This window comes from Benincasa hispida, chromosome 2 (genome assembly GCF_027475165.1).
Source record: "Benincasa hispida cultivar pf3 chromosome 2, pf3_genome.v1.1, whole genome shotgun sequence".
Classification (NCBI taxonomy): Eukaryota; Viridiplantae; Streptophyta; class Magnoliopsida; order Cucurbitales; family Cucurbitaceae; genus Benincasa; species Benincasa hispida.
Window position 1 is genome coordinate 29,608,209 of NC_143479.1, and position 16,931 is coordinate 29,625,139.

Sequence of the window (16,931 nt, forward strand, 5' to 3'; positions counted from 1 at the left end):
CGCAATTATACCTACCCATTAAAAAAATAGTAATACGTGCATGTGGAGAGAGATTTTAATACCACACTATAAACACATTTTGAAAAGACATAAGCTTTATTATACGAGTGTTTCACCACACACAAATGCATGCCTATTTTTTTTATAAAAAAATGAAATAGGTAAAGTTTTGAACAATTTGGATAAAACACCATTTAATAGATTTAATTTTAAAAATGGGGTCTTTTAAAATATATTAAATGGCTCAAACTATTTACAAAAAAATAGCAAAACTTACCAAATTCCCTACAGTCCCACTACAACTCGGGTGAAATGCTAAAAAAATCCACATGACCCATGCCAAAAAAGCCCACAATTTCGTGCAACCTGATTCATCGCCACCGACCCAATTAATAAATGCAACCCATGCAAATGAAGAAATGAGAAACCGCGCGTGAATGCTTCAACTTCTTCCCTCAAATGGAAGAAGATGATTAAACCCTCCAATGGAACCCAAGAGGCAAGGTTTAAAGCTGGAAGAGGACCAAACTTGGTGGATTTATTGCTGAAATTGGCGTGTAGTATGTTCAAGATAGGAAATCTAATGAAGCTTGTCATTTAGGAATGAAGTAGATATCAAGAAGCAAGTCTTAAAATTTCAATGGTGAAAAAATTCATGATGGAAGAGGGTGAGGAAGAGGAGGAGGAAGAAGTAAAGGAAGAGAAAGGAGAAGATAGACACTAATAATAGTCAAGAGGAACAAGAGGAACAAGAAGAACAAGAAGAAGAACATAATGAAGAAAAAGAAGATGAAGACAAACACATAGACACACGGACAAACAGACACACATTGATAGTAGTTTATCATTATCTATCACTAATACACAATGAGAGATTATTACTAATGAACAATGATAGTAATCTAAGAAGAAGAAGAAGAAGATATGATAGACAGTGATAGACTATTACTAATTGATAGTGAAGTGAAAAGACGACAGACAGTGATAGTAGTGAAGGAACTCGATTTATAAGATCCATGAGCAGAAGTGGATCGTCCAAATTCCATTTTGATTGAAAACAAACATTTATAGCAAACATACAAATTATGCATCTTAACAAAAAAGTAAAGCATGCTTTTCAACAAGAAAAGAGTTCAAGTGATTATACCTTTGAAGAACATTTCTTTAAGTAAATCCCTCGAACAGTTACGAACTCCTCGAAAAGCAACAAAACTCGAACCAAAAGGTGAAGGCACTACCACTTGGTATCCTCGGTATTCTTAGGGTGAGAACTCATGAGTGGTGGGCTCTGACTATTTTGGTTAGGAGGGAGTTTATGAGTTTGGAAGAGAAAGACGATTGAAGAAGAAAACTATCGTATAGCAATGTTCTTCAATCGTGTATATAAAGAGTATATCGTATAGGTTATCTCAATCTATCGTATAGATCTCAAAGTCTATCTTATAGGCTCTGTTGAAATCGTGTAGAATACTCACTATTCGTGTAACTCAAATTTGGAATAATAAAATCATATTTTATTTATTCCATTTTGCCAAAAAAACCAACTAACCTCCCATTAAGGTGGTTAGAGAGAAAAATGGATTAATTATCCAAATAATTAATAATATAAATAAATATGATAACCAACTTATCATATTATATTTATAACCTATAGTTTTAATATTGCATCATATACAATATAAACTATAGTTCTTTTTCTCTATTTTATAACATTTAATATAAATCATATTTATATTAAAATTAACATCTATGAATCTCATTCATAGAAAATATATTTGAATCACATTCAAACATTTATTCCTCCAATTAAACTATAATGTATCAAATACATTATGTTAATCATATCATATATAATTGAATCAATTTAATTATATTATATATAATTAAATTTCGTCTTATTAATTAAAATAATTCAAATTAACCCAAAAACTGATTCTCAACTAAATCCTTTTGAGCTACCAAAGGGACCTTATGGACCTGTAGCTTGAAACTCCAACAGTATGTGAATAATTAATTAAATTCTCCATTACATTATCAACCATCTGTTAACTGTCGGGCACTCCATTAAAGATCGATAGCTGCACTCTTTGCACTATAGATATATGGATATAACCAATCAACAGTACAATAATCTTTCACAAATTACTCGTAAGTACAACTGGCCAAAATATCGTTTTGCCCCTGAAATTACCTCTAACTCTTTAGGTACCACTGATCCCTCTAATAAACAATAGATCATAGTCTCATTATAACTAAACTCCTCTCTGGCCAAGAGAGGGCGTGACGCTACATTGTTCAAGACCTGGAAATAACCCTTAAGGGAGCAATTTATCTACTTACCCCTACTTTAGGGAAGGAGTGAATTTCATCTTGTAGCTGAGTTCCCAGCTCCCTAATCAAATGAATCCCTAAAATGGTAGACTTGTTGAGTCGGTGATCTGGCCACTCTCACCCAATCAAAGGACCACCCTCATAGGCAGGAGTTCACAACTCACTCAAGATTAAGGTCATATTACCTATGGTCATCCTAGTGAAATGAAAGTCTCTATTATGAACAACGTTATATAATAAGACTAAATATTTTGTGGTCCGGTCTTATACAAACTCCTATGTCTAATATATGAATGATCAGGATCAGATCATTTGTAGCACTTTACAACATTTGTAACATCTACAAAGCGGGCCATACTCGTAGTATCACCAGGATAAGGTACACAGGGTAACAACTCAAGTTGTATAAAAACATTATAGGAAATTAAATAGTGAATGTTAATTAAAGTTCAAGATTAAATCTAGTTATTAGTAAACAAATTCTAAGTTTAAGCCACTAAGTTTAAAATTTGGCCTATAAATTTTATTGGTCATTAAATAAATAACAAACATAATATTGATTTGAAAATTAAGAAAATATCCAAGTAAGGAAAAAAAATCTATAAAATAAAATAATGACAATATAAGAATATTTTGAAGAAAATGGAAATAATAATAATAAATAATATATAGAAGGTTTAGGATAATAATAACAATTTTTTTAAAAAAAAAAATAGATAAATATAAAAGAAGTTAAGCATTAAAAAAAATATAAATATAAAAGAAGATAAAAATAAAAAAATATAAAAGAAGATAAACATTAAAAAAAATGAATATAAAAGAAAGAAAGAAAGAAAAAGATAAATATAAAAGTAGATAAACATAAAAAAAAAAAAAAAAGATAAATATAAGGAAAAAAAAAGAGAAAAGATAAATATAAAAGAAAATAAACATAAAAAAACGAAAAAGATAAATATAAAAGAAGATAAACATTAAAAAAAAGAATGAGATAAATATAAAAAAAAAAAAAAGATAAATATAAAAAAAGATAAACATAAAAAATAAATATAAAAAGAGATAAACATAAAAAAAAAAAAAAAAAAAGAGAGAGAGAAAGAGAGAGGAGATTAATATAAAGGAAAATAAATAAAATAGAAAGAAAAAAAGAAGATAAATATATATATATATATAAATAGAGAGAGGATAAATATAAAAGAAAATAAACATAAAAAAAAAAGAAAGAAAGAAAGAAGAAAGGGAGGTCAGTTAAAACTTCCCTATAAATAGGGAAGTGGGGCACTTTGTTGGAAAACCAAAAAAAAAAAAAAAAAAAACAAAACAAAACAAAAAAACAGAGAGAAAGAAGAATCAAAAGCATTTCAAGACCAAACCATAAGAAACAATTATGATTGCAATAAAGGTAAGTAGTTTATCTCACCTTCTCTTTAAGTGTTTTATGATAGTGTACCTGTGATATGTTGTTTTATTATGTTCTTATTGTTATATTGCATTACATGTTTAAAACATGTTTCTCTACAAGGGACCCCCATGCATTATGTTTGTTCACAATTATGTTAAGATCAAGTTTTAATAAGGTATAGGTTATGCTTCCAGGGCTGACAAAGCATGTATGGTTGTACCCCTCTAGGCCCAATCTTATGTTATGTTTATGCTAGGGACTAGCATGGTATATATGGTTGCAACTCTCTAGTCCAACCTTACGTTTATGCTCATGGTTGATGTTGGATGCGACTCTGGCCCTATTGACTGCATGACCCGCTAATCATTAGATGGATTAGTTTTCACTTAAGTCCTCATCTTCCTACCAAGGCGGAGGAACTTACGTTGGAAGTATAACCAACCACCTCATGCTATTATAAGTTTATGTTTTGGGTCCCAATCATATGTTTTCATGACATGTTGCATATGACTATGCATTTGGTTACTACCTTAAGTGAGAACTACTTACTGGGTATATTATATACTCATCCTATTTTACAAACTTTGTAGGTAAGGACACAGCATAGGTGGCATGACTAGATGTCGCTCAAGTGGCCAACCATCAAACTCACTATTTTGGTCATACAGACATTTTGTTCTACTACACTAATGTTTAAGGATCCTGGTGTTTTGTAAAATAAACTTTTGTATGGTTTTGATACTTAATTCATAAAATTTTAGATGTGTTCTTTTGAAATTTTTACCAAAACGCATCCCATGATAGAAAATCTAAGTATGTATGTCATAGCGGTCGGACCTTATTATGTAAGGATCTGGTCGTTACACCCAGCCTTATCTATATACTACAAACTATTTAGGTTATCATTCAAACATGATCCACCTGTATGTCTCCACATACATGTTTAAGTTACAACGATAACCTTGGATGTTAGTTTATTGGTTTGTGGTTAATGAAACTAAAATATCACATATTTTATAGACAAAGTGAATAAAATATCAAATATTATTAATCACATAAAAGTTTGTTCATACAAGGTTTACAAACTACAGCTCTCTACGAGATTTAGGGCATCAACCCCAACAAGTAGTCTATCGCTGTATATTAGTGAATGAGAAAAAGAATTACCACTAGTAGACACTAATAGGATTCTATGTAAAGCCCGAACCCTAATTACTTTAAGTAAGAGTAAGTAATGAAATGTCTCCTAATAAGTTAAATGAAGCCATGTTTTAGGAGGGTTAGAGGCTGGAAGTAAGAAGAAATAAGCTCTTGTGTAGCTAAGTGTAAACCCTGAATTCAAAGTTTTCTAAACAAGCATGTTTAGCTAAAGGAATATATATTAAATATCATATAAGTGAAAATCTATGTTATTTATAGGAGTTGTTGAGAAAGGAAAAGAAAAACATGTTAAATAAGGATACTCACTTATTGTTTTGGCACGTGGTGGTTAATCCTTGAATTTGGGAAGCGGCAGGAAGATTAAAGGGAAAAGGAACTTCGAAATTTTGGTTTTGGCAATCTACATGAGCAATCTAGTGAAATCGGTGCCATTTGAAAGCTGGGAAAATATAGTTTTCAAGGTTGTCTTGCCAGAGAAAGATGGCAGGAGAAGAAGAATAGAAAGTGATGAAATTACAGAAGAGACAGAATCTCAGGTTAATCAGGGCTCGATGTGAAAATTGAAAGCTCTAGGCCAAACTATAAAGAATGTTTGGCTGAAATTTTAAGGTAAGAAAGTTAACTCAATTATAAACATGTTTGTAGAAGGAAGTTTCTTCAAAAGAGGTCTGGATTTTGAGATGAATTTTTAAAGTTTTAACAGAGAACCTGTGCATAAGCAGACAACTACTTGGGAAGAACAAGCAAACAGCTCACCATGGAGATTATAGCGAGATTTTCTGATGAGGATCTCGCTAATGAAGGAAATCTCGCTAATTTTGTGAAGAGGATCTCGCTTTAGAAGGGAATCTCGCTAAAAATTGGGTTGAGTATCGCTGGTGTCGCTGGTAAGGTAAGTATCGTTGGTATCGCTTTAGAGGATCTCACTGACCTCGCTCATGGGGATCTCGCCAATAAATCTGTTTGTGTTGATGAAAGTTCCTTTAGTAAATGAATTATTTGAGGTATTTTACTAAGAATTCTAAGTAGTTTAACCGGGAATTATGTCCTTTCAGGCCAAGAAAAGCTAGGAGAAGCATATAACCCGTTAAGAGGCCAACGAGCTGTGAGTGACTATGCGATGACTTACTATTTTAATGATTTAAAAACTGTGATTTCTTTGAAGTTGTTTCTCATGCTAAGTGTTTAAATGAATTACAAGCAACATATTTGTGAAACTATTTCTCATGCTAAGTAAAGCATGTTTTCCATGGAATTGACATGATTTAGATATGTTATCTTGTCCAAATACTTTCAGTATGTTAAGTAACTCTATTTTTATGATGAACCAGTATGATGGATGAACTAGTATGATGAATTGAGCATTAAGCCTTAGTGTTCAACTAAAGGTTTATGACTAGGTATATGACAGTTACTGAAGGACAATGAGAAAGTATCCATTCAACTAAATGTTTACGACTAGGTATATGATGGATACTAAAGGACAATGAGAAGGAATCCTAAGGATACTGAAGGACAATGAGAAGGTGTCCTAAGGATACTGAAGGACAATGAAAAGGTATCCTAGTCAAGTACCTAAGGTATGACGGTACTTAGTTATAATCACGTGCACATAGGTAATACGACGTCGAGGGATTGAGCAAAAGGGTTCTCCCCGACTAAGGTTGACATTGATTAAATCTAATAGTTCACTCTCAACTAAGGATAAAGGCAGTCATATCTTCTCCTAGGCTAGAAGGATAGTTTGGAATTGTTAATGCTTATGAATGTTTATCAACGCATGATGTTACTAATGTATGAGTTTTCCAAGTATGTTTTCCATATCTAACGCATGCTAATAGTTTATACAAGCTAGTTCAACATGATTTAAACCAACTTATTTTACAAGTATGAAGCATGCGTTAGGGTTAAAACTAAGCTTGATGTGCTATGTTTATATACCTAAGATTGCTAAAGTAAATGTGTTGATATTCCTAAACACAATGAAGGAAGGTAAGAAAGGTATATGAATAAATGTACCTAAGGTGTTGACGGTACATAGAAACCTCCACGTACACGTGGGTAGTTTTGAAGGAGAGGCCGAAGTATAGGTCTCTTGGGCCATAAACTAGCAAAGAAAGACTGAACATGGGTTTCTTGGCCAGTAACAGACGTTGGGAGCTAGAGCGATGTATGCTCATTCTCAAGTAAGGAATAATGATGTTTAATGGTGGTTTTAAAGGTTTTATGTACATGTTTGCTTGATATACTTTAGTTTCAGTATTACGTTTTCAAGCTTTCGGTTTTGAGCATGAGATTTATATTTTACTAAGTCACTCACTGGGCTTCTAGTTCACATTTTCAAATGTTTTCCTTTCAGGTAGCGGTCAGTTCCCAAACGACTTTTCTGCTGTTGCTCTGCCACTCAAAGAAATAGGTTGAAGGAAGTGTGATTGAAGACCTATGTTAGTTAGCACACATGTGTCTGTCTAGTGACTAGTATTCTTGATGGGGCTCACTAGGTTGTAATATCCATGTATGAGCAATGCTGCGAAATCCTGTAATATAAATGTGTTAAGTTCTAAGTTAATTTGTAGGTATTCAAGGTTTGAACAATATTTAACAGGTAAGATAGGCAGTAAGTGCCAGCAAAATGGTTGGTAACTACTGCAGTCACCATTCCGTCCATATTAGAAGGGTAATCCGGTGTGGGGTGTGACATTCTATCACTATCTATCACTAATAGATACTGTTACTAGTCTATCACTGTCTAACTGTGATAATGATAATGAAGAAGAAGAAGAAGAAGAAGACTGATAGACAGTGATAAGAAGAAAGGGGAGGAGGAGGAGATAGGGAGAAAAAGAACCAGGTCTTGAAATCTCAGTGGTGAAAAAATTCATGATGAATTATTTGGTAGTCCAAGTCTAACAATATTGAAGAAGAAGAAGAAAAAAAAGATAAGGGGGAGGAGGAGGAAAATGAACAATTAGAAGAATATAGACACTAATAGTAGTCAATAAGAAGAAGAGGAAGAAGAAGGGGAAAAGAGGAAGAAGAAGAAGAGGAAAAGAGGAAAAAGAAGAAGATAGACACTAATAGTAGTCTATCACTGTCTATTAGTAATAGACAATGATAGAGTACTATCATTATCTATCTGTAATGATGATTAATGATGATGAAGACAACCACTCATAGTACTCTATCACTGTCTATGAAAAAGAAGAAGAATCAGTGATACAAAGTGATAAATTACTATCACTATCTATTAGTGAATAAAATGTGAAATAATAATAATAATAAGATATAGCTAATAGTAATAGGGGAAGTTGATCTAGTTGATGTAGTTGCAAAAGTTTGAAAGCATTGGTCAAATGCCGAAACCGTCAGCGTCGGCCAAGCAAAGGAAGAGAATAAGCCAGAGACCAAAGAAGAATGAGAGAAGCCAAACTAAAAAAGTGAAAGTGAACAAATTGAAGAGATGCTTAAATGGTATAAAAGCTATGGTTGTACTTCTTATGGAGGTTCTAACTATCCTATATAGTGTTGAGGAGAATCCTAATTTTTGTGTCATATCTTAAATGGTATCAATAAATTTTTAGATTGAGTACCAATTTTCTTGGATGCAAATTAAATATGCATATCTCAACTAGCACATAATATGTTATTTAACGATAACAAGCTCGATAGTTTAAATTTCTCATTTCAATTTGAGCTATGATTGGATTGATATGTTAGCCCAAATTAATTTAACAGAAAAAAAAGGCAAATTGAAAAAATCATCCCTACATATGGTGATAGTTGCAATATACCCTCAAACTTATATAATTGTAGAAATTGTAACAATTATATATGTTTGATGGTTCAAATTTAGTCCAAATTTTACAATTATTGGAAGTTAGTGGGTCCAATTTTAATATTTGTATAAGTTTGAGGACTCAATTTTTACAATTGAAATTTTAAATGTGTAATTGAAACTACTACCACATTTTTGTGGTGATTTTTACGATTTTTAAAAAATTATTAAAAAAAAATATAACTACAATTGAAAATTTGATCTTTAGATGATGAAAGAAGAATCTTGGTATAATCATACAGGCTTCTTCTATCCAAACAAGGAAGAAGAATAAGGAGGGACACATTTTTTGCTTTTAGGAAGAAAGTTCTAAGTAGGGGTGTACATGATCCGGGTTGGAAGAATTTTGTGAACCAATCCAAAAAATTGGGTTGGCTAATAATGAACCCTATTGGTTCATTTTTAAGGGTCAACCCAACCAAACCCAACTCAAAATTTTTGGGTTGGGTCGGGTTGGGTCATCGGTTCTTTTTTTTTTTCAATTTTTAATTTTGAATGTTCTTTTTCTTTACTTCCCGTTCTATTGAACAATTTGATTTTTGTAGGTGAATAAACCTCCATATTTACAAAAGTGAACTAATTCTAAATATATTACCAATTAATAAAAATTTAATAATAAAAAACATGTAATCTATGCGAAATTTTAACATTTACATTAAAATACAACTACCATAAATTCAATATAAACTTCAAAAGAAACTTCCTCAAATAATTCAATTCAAATGTTCAAGTTCAAAGTCTCTACTCAAAATATTCAAGTCTACATTCAAAATAGAAACAAAAAGTTCAGGTTTAATAATGTCTAGTGGCCTATTACATAAAATTCCAAGTTCAATAATAACATTCAAAGGCTCCAAGTTCAATAATAACATTCAAGAGCACCAATGCACCATGAGGCATGAACGAATGACTTGAGTGAGTTTTCTTCTTCATCTTTGGTCTTTTCGCTTCTCATTCTCAATGCCTGAAAAAATTACAAATACATTAAACCAAGAGGATAATTTATAGGTAATAATAATATTTGATCTTATGGTAGTAAAACTAACCATTATGCTCCAAATCCAATTCCTTATTTCAAGAGGACAGAAGATGATGGACTCTCTACAAAATAAATCATGCAAAATTAAATATATTAATTATTTGAGCATAATACAAGTTAGATATGTACAATAAACAGTTTAGATATGTACAAAAAAAATCATTTAATTACCTGACTCAATATTTTCACACGTCTCCAACTCTTCAAGTTGTGGATGCAGATCTAGTAACACTAAGCCACCATGAATCCAATTTTGTGTACATATCAAAATCTCCACTGTTTTTGGAGTCAAAGAACTTCGAAAGGAATCAAGAATCCTCCCTCTTATACTAAACACATATTCAGAAGCCAATGTAGATATTGAAACTGCCAAAACATCTCGAACAATTTTTGATAAAATGGGATATTTGTAGCCATTCATTTTCCACCAGTACAATATCTCAAAATCATCTTTATCTTCTATAACCTTGTCAGAAAAATAAGAAGTCAAATCATTCTCCACTTCCAATGAACTTTCTTCTTCTCTCAATCTCTTAAAAGTTATCCATGTATCATCTATTTCTTCGTCCATCCCATGATCATCTTCATTTATAGTGACAGTCTTTGATTGTTGAGAATCATTGGTACTATGACTATCTTGAGGTGAAGTGTTATGTGATTTGTAAAAGTCATATAGACGATAAAAATATAATTTCACACTCTCAACCATATTGTTAACCACATCACTGTCATAAACATTGGAAAGACAATAATTCAAGTACTTTAACTTGTACCAAGGATCAATCACCATAGCCACAAACATCAATTTATTCATTTTTTCAAGTGAACCCCAATACTTATCAAACTTTGTCTTCATATTCATATCCATCATACTTAAAACATAGTTGGTATTGTTTCTTCATTTGTTTAAAGCAAACTGAATTTTATTAATTTCCTTATAACCAATAATAGAAGTCACATATGAAGATCCACTTATCGTTGTAGTGGTTTCATAAAACCTTTTTAAAAACTTAATAAAAGTCAACCAATCCGATGTACTTGGGGCCCCAATCTTTCATTTCCACGATCATCTTCCTCGAAGTAATCAACAAAATCTGAGTCCTCCTTCTCCTCCTCTAAAGTTCTAAAAGCTTTCTCAAATTTAATTGCATGTTCAAGCATTAAATAAGTAGAATTCCACCTAGTTGCCACATCTAAACAAACAAGAGGCTTACACTGAATTTTTTCTTGTTTCACACAAGCTTTAAAATTTTCCATTCTCTTAGGTGATGATCGAACATATCTCACAACGTTACGAACACTGGCAATAGAATCATGCATATCTTTCAGTCTATCATTCATAATAAGATTAATAATGTGGGCACAAACCTCATGCGTAATAGTTCTACATCTAAAACAACCGATTTCCAACTTTTAAGTCTTCTCTTAACATAAGAAATAGCCACATCATTAGAACTTGCATTATCAACGGTGATGGAAAAAAAAATTTCAATCCCCCATTCCAACAAACAACTCTCATTCATCTTCCCAATAGTCTCCCCCTTATGATTAACAACTTGACAAAAACTCAAAATCTTCTTATGCAAAACCCATTCAGAATCAATAAAATGTGCAGTGATGACCATGTAGTTCACATTTTGTAGCGAAGTCCATGTGTCGGTAGTAAGACAAACTCTTTGAGAGCTTTTAACTAGAAATGATTTCAACTTTTTTCTCCTTAAGATAAAGTTGCTATACATCTCTAGCGATTGTGACTCTCAATGGAACATCAAACTTAGGACACGAAACACTACAAAAGTATCTAAAACCCTCTGTATCAACAAATTTGAACGACAACTCATTCATAATTAGCATCTTAGTGCATGCTAGTCTACATGCTTGTTGGCTAAACAATGTCGTCACAAAATTACTAGCATTTACTCCTTTTCCATCATTTGAAGGTACGAGAGTTAGGGTGGTTTGTCCTTTTTCTTCTTCTTTATATGGGTACTTTTTATATTGATTTCTTAAGTGCTTCCATAAAGTACTAGTTCCACAAGTATTACTATCACATGTATAATCTTTACCACAATAGTTACACTTGTACCTAGCTCCATCATTAGCACTTGCTTCAATTTTTGTGAAATGATCCCACACAGACGAGGTTGGTTTATTAGGACTCTTTCAATTGGACTTGGGAGGTAGAGGTGGTATATTTTTAGGAGTTTGGCTAACATTAGGAAGAGGAGGAGGTGGAGGAGGCATTTCATTATTACCAGTTCCACTTGCATTACCACTACTGCTGTCCATCTATAAAATAAATGAAACTAGTAAACAACTAATTACACCTACCTACACAATTTTTTAAAAAAAACACTAGCTTCTCAATTAACTCATAACAACTCATGTATAAAGATCAATCATCAATCAATCACACATAAACAGTATATGTACACAATAAAAATTAAATTATTTTACTCATGGGAAACTTTGAAAATGATGATTCAGCAGTGTCTGATTTCATGTCCATTGTGACGACTTTGAAGAATCTAACTGTTCTCAAGACACTGCAAGATTGAACAAAAATTAACTTATTAATAAATCTACGTTTGAATGGAATACCGATTTACAATTCAAATGAAAGCTTTAATAATTTACAATTGAATGAAACAAAAAAAAACTTGGACAACAATCATGGAACAAAAATTTATCACGGTTGAATGGAACAAAAAAAATTTGGACAACAAAACAAATGAAACCTCTAATAATTTATCGTTCAAAACTATCAACATTTTGTGGACAACACAATAATCTATACAAATGTCTAGAAAAATAGAAGAAATAGGATAAAAAATCCCAAATAAAACCCCTAAAATTAAATAGATAAGCAAAAGTACCAAAAAAATGTACCGAAAGCATGAGCTAGTACTAGAACTAGAAGCGAGGGGACTGAGGGAGACCAGATCGGAAGTGTGAGGTGTAGGCCGGATCTGACGAGGGGACTAAAGCGGAGATTAGAACGGAAGCGGAGGGTTTTCATTCGGCGAGGGCAAGGGTTTCGATCGATTCTTCGATAGTTCGATCGGAGGGTTTTCGATTGAAAGTGGAGGGGTTTCATTTAGACGACAACGTTGGATCGAAAGTTTTTCGATCGGAAGCAGAGGGGACTAAGGTAGATCGGATCAGAAGCGAGGAGGGCGACGACGAGCTTTGGTGAGGCAAGGGTTTCATTTCGATCGAGATTTCTTTTTTCTACTTTGTTTTTTTTAATATACATACATACATATATATACATACATACATATATATATATATATATATATAATAAAAATTAAAACCATTCGGCATTTGGCTCACTCTCTCTCACCATCACTAGTCAACTAATCCTTGGTTTCTTTATTACTTATATATATATATATATATTTGGGTTGGGTCGGATCAACCCGACCCTGAAATGGAGTAACCCAAGACCCGATCCGGATTTAAGATTTTGAAAATTCTTAACCCAACCCAACCCTTACAGTTTGGGTTGGGTAGTCTAGGTTGGTCGGATTATCGAGTTTTTTGAACACCCCTAACTCTAAGTCCATAAATGCTAATTTGCTATGCTTCTTCAATTGATTTAATGGTTTTGATAACACTAAAGTAGCTAAGTTTTGTACAATATTAAAAAATTTCATAGCAACGTGGATATAATACGGCTTTGCATATAAACTCATTGATAGGATTTTTTAATATGGTTTGTATATATTGTTTTATTTCATGTTTATATTATTTGATATTAATTTAAGTAACCTAGTTTTGGTACCAAAAAAGTGTTGGTGAATAGTCAGAATGGTGTATAACATATATATATACATATATATATATATATATATATATATATATATATATATATATATATATGCGGAGTACTAAATTTCTCAACCTAACTTATTACATATAAACAAAAAATGGTATGTGTGGCAGAAATGTATAGCAATTATTGGATTAAATAAACACATTGTTAAGTGGGGTAGAGTTTTTTTTTTTTTTTTTTTTTTAAATCATTAGGGTGGTGTAGGTTTTCTATTATATTCCTTTAGTGTAATTTTTTAAAATATATATTATTATAAAAATTATGATAATAGATGCCCATTAGATGCTCAAGTTTAATGTCCATTGATCATGTGTCATACCTCCATTTTTCCAAGTATTGTCCATGTGCCTCAAGATTACACACTATTAGTATCAATGTAATCCACCCCTTACTTGACAAATTGTCTATAAATAGTGACATTTAGTGGGTTTTGTAAGACACAGATTGGTGAAAATTCCATGAATTTTAGAAAAAGTGGAGATTTTTTAATTTTCTATTTTCTATAATTTTCTTTATTTATTTCAAATTTAGTTATTTAGTTATTTTATTTTATTTATATATTCTGTTGATATTATATTGCAATTACAGGAGATGGACCATGATCACTCTCTCAAGGATTTTTACTTGAAAGTATTGAGGGAAATTCATCTAGATATGTAGGTGATAATGATGATTCATCTGTGAGATATAGAGCACAATGACATTGATGATACTGAATATCCAATACATATTACTGGTGATCACATCCAAGAGAAAGGGAAACAAAAAGAAAAAAAAGGATAAAAAAGTAATGTTGCCAATAAACTCTATAATCAATTGAGTGTATGTGTGAAACAATCGATAATAGGAGAAGAGATCTCCCAGGTTGTAGCATTCTTGAAGTGATTAATGCTTTACGAGACATACCTGAAATTGTGAAAGGTGATGAGCTCCTTATGAATGTTGTACACGTTTTTACAAAAAAGATAAAATAGGAAAATGTTTATAGCATTACAAGAGCCTGAGCTTCAAGTTGCAAGGCTTAAGCAAAAGAAAGTTTGGCCCTAGATACTTAGGAAGTGTTTTTTTAGATACTGTGACTTTGAATCATTTAGATAATTATTGTATTTGAATGTTACCTTTGTTATGAATGTTTTATCATCAAAATTTGTTTAGAATCTTTCGTTTCATATTTCATCTTTTAATTTCTTTATGCTATTCAGATGTCATCTGATTGATACAATACTGATAGCAGTGATTCTTTTTATAAAAGTGATATTGAATATGAACTCGATCAATTAGTAAATGTAGGATGTGGTGTTGTAGTGCATTATTTTGTGATGCATGTTTGTAAAGAGCCTTGTAGTACATATTTTCATACTGGTAACAAATTTGTTATGGAGATATTGAATGGTCATGGTGATAGATGTCACCAACAATTTAGGATGAAAAAACATATACTTAAGAAGTTGTTAGTAGTACTTGAACAATAATATACTTCAGTAAAGCCAAACGTATGCCTTTGGAGGAGGCTCTTGCAATGTTTCTTATTACATTAGGTCACGATTCACGAATAGAATGGTTCAAGAGAGATTTCAGCACTCAGGTAAGACTGTATCAAGGTGGTTTGACACAATGTTAGTTGTTATTTTTCGTATGGCCATAGTTGTACTTAAGCCAATAGATTTACAACTCAAATCTACTTTTGATAAAATTAAAATGGACACTCGATATTGGCATACTTCAAAGATTGTATTGGGATAATCGTGAAAAGTAAACTTGCGTAAAACTAAAGCTAACAGAATCATTAAGAACTCTAGTTACACTTAATTTGAATATCAAACATGATATAAAAACAGGCTTTCCAAATAAAGGGTTTCAACTTTACAGCCTTTGTATATTTCCACTTGCTCCTTGCTATATCCACGAAATTGACCATCAATTTCTTCAGTAGACCATCAAAAGGATCTTCTCTATTATTCTCAACCTTATATTTGAGAGGTGGAAATTTGAACTGAGAATGATTTAGGTGGATTTGAGAGAGTTTGAGAGCAAAACCAATTTTTGCAGAAATTTCTCAAATTCCAGATTGCATGAAGCTTCAACCCTTTGAAAATAGAAATATTTATCAAGTTAATTCATGCAAGCACTTACTAATCCAGCTAGTTAACACTTCAATTAGCACTTAGATAGTGTTTAAGGTGTTAAAATGTGGATTAATCCACTCAAAAATCTCATTTTTTGAGATAAATCCACTAACCAAATCATTTCCCATTTTGTAATTAGATTTAATTTAAATTAAATCAAATGAAATTTCAATCTGAAAAATGAATTTAGAAATTGGAAATTGATTTAATTTTAAATAATTAATTAACAATAATTTAATAAAAAAAATAAATTAATAAAACACCTAATTTAAATACGAATCCTATTCATATAATCAATATTTAAATAGTTTGAACTCTCCAATACATTTAATTTTAATAAATTTAAACATTAACTATACAGATATCATTATCCAAACCCTAAATTGAGTTTGCATAAGATCGGGACCAAGAAATAAGTCACTCTTATTTTATAACGTTGTTTACTGTTTAAGACTGACTATTTCACCTAGATAACCTAGGAAACTCGATCTTAATCCTGAGCTAACTATGAACTCTTGTTTATTCGGGATTGCCTTTAGATTTGCATAGTTGAGGGTTGGCTCAACAGGGCTCAATAAGACTCCTATGTCAGGGGTAAGACCAAATAGATAGCTGGGGACATAGGGTGCAAGACAGAGTTCACGCCTACTCGATTTAGGGATAGAAGAAAGATTGTTCTCTCAAGTACTGAATCCAGGTCTTGAACAAGGGGCCCCACCCTCTCACTGGGCTGAGAGAGTTTGGTTTGGTGATTGGATCACAAACCAGTTGTTCATTAGAGGATCAGTAGGGATTTGAGGAATAAGACGTAATCTCAGGGGTAAAACAAATATTTGACCAGCCGTTATTACGAACAACCTGTGAAGGGTCGACTTACCGATTATGGGTAAATCATGCGGACATAATATATCTACAGTGAGGGGAGTGAAACTATGGGCTTTAGTGGAATGACCCATTAGTTAACGAATGGAGATTAATCTGGTCTAGTGAGTTTAGCCAGTTAATCTCGGATCATTGGAGCCCATGATCTGTAAGTCCGCGAATTCCCCCTACTAGCTCGTAACGGACTAGCTCTAGAATAGCATGATAACTTAATTTGAAACGTTCAAATTAGAATTAAGGGAATTAGTAATTATATGAAATATAATTATGTTTAATTTTAGAATTGAACGAAATAGGAGAATTTATATATTTAAATATGA

The 16,931-nt window shown here is 32.0% G+C and overlaps 1 long non-coding RNA gene and 1 pseudogene across 2 annotated transcripts; one reads left to right on the forward strand and one right to left on the reverse strand.

Annotated features, from left to right (window-relative positions):
* Positions 1 to 9,414: 9,414 nt before the first annotated feature.
* LOC150037801 (uncharacterized) lies at positions 9,415 to 13,126 on the reverse strand. 2 transcript variants are annotated; one of them, XR_016527847.1, is made up of 4 exons: positions 12,655 to 13,126; positions 9,937 to 12,311; positions 9,773 to 9,827; positions 9,415 to 9,690 (listed from the first exon to the last, which is right to left on the reverse strand). It is a non-coding gene; the product is annotated as an uncharacterized LOC150037801 (long non-coding RNA). The 2 variants fall into 2 exon arrangements; XR_016527848.1 differs by having other exon boundaries at positions 12,642 to 13,122.
* Positions 13,127 to 14,805: 1,679 nt separating this feature from the next.
* On the forward strand, positions 14,806 to 15,369 carry LOC150037802 (uncharacterized; annotated as a pseudogene).
* The last annotated feature ends 1,562 nt before the right edge of the window (positions 15,370 to 16,931 follow it).